We start from the raw sequence: 637 nt of genomic DNA, 5'->3' as shown, positions 1-637 counted from the left end.
ATTTCATATCATGTGGACAATTTCTTGTTTGTTTAGTCGATTATTATGTTATGAAAGTTGAATATCATGATTCAATCACTTATTAGTATCATTAATTTTGAAGTCGAACAATTAGGTCTCATATATTGGTTCAAAATCATATTTTTTTAACTGAGTGTTAGTCTGGAAACTTACAAACTTCTTGACTATTGAGGATATAATTATACCTCAACTTTGAGACGATTTGATGAGATTTTGAATTGAATTTCATATTGAACTTCGAGATTGAAGAACATAAAGTAGTATAACCTCATAAACGTCATTTGATAAACATAAGTACAGTACTCATGTATATGTCATATGTATGTCACTTATTTATCATATGTCAAATATAATATTGATGCACATGATAACATAGAATATATACTAAATAGATGATATACATAGTTGTCGTCTTCACAAAATATGACTTCAATAATTTTTTTATATCAAAACTAATTTGAAACAGTTCTAAATGCACCCAAATTTTATAATACTCAATTATGATACCATTGTATTTTGGCTGCACCGAGTGCATTTAAAAATGAAAATGAAAATTATTATTAATTAAGTTACGTGATTGTTTGAAAGTATCTATGAAAAAAACTAACAAGGATTG

The sequence above is a fragment of the Solanum tuberosum genome, unplaced genomic scaffold (assembly GCF_000226075.1).
Source record: "Solanum tuberosum cultivar DM 1-3 516 R44 unplaced genomic scaffold, SolTub_3.0 scf00105, whole genome shotgun sequence".
Taxonomy (NCBI): Eukaryota; Viridiplantae; Streptophyta; class Magnoliopsida; order Solanales; family Solanaceae; genus Solanum; species Solanum tuberosum.
This window is presented reverse-complemented; position numbering follows the sequence as displayed.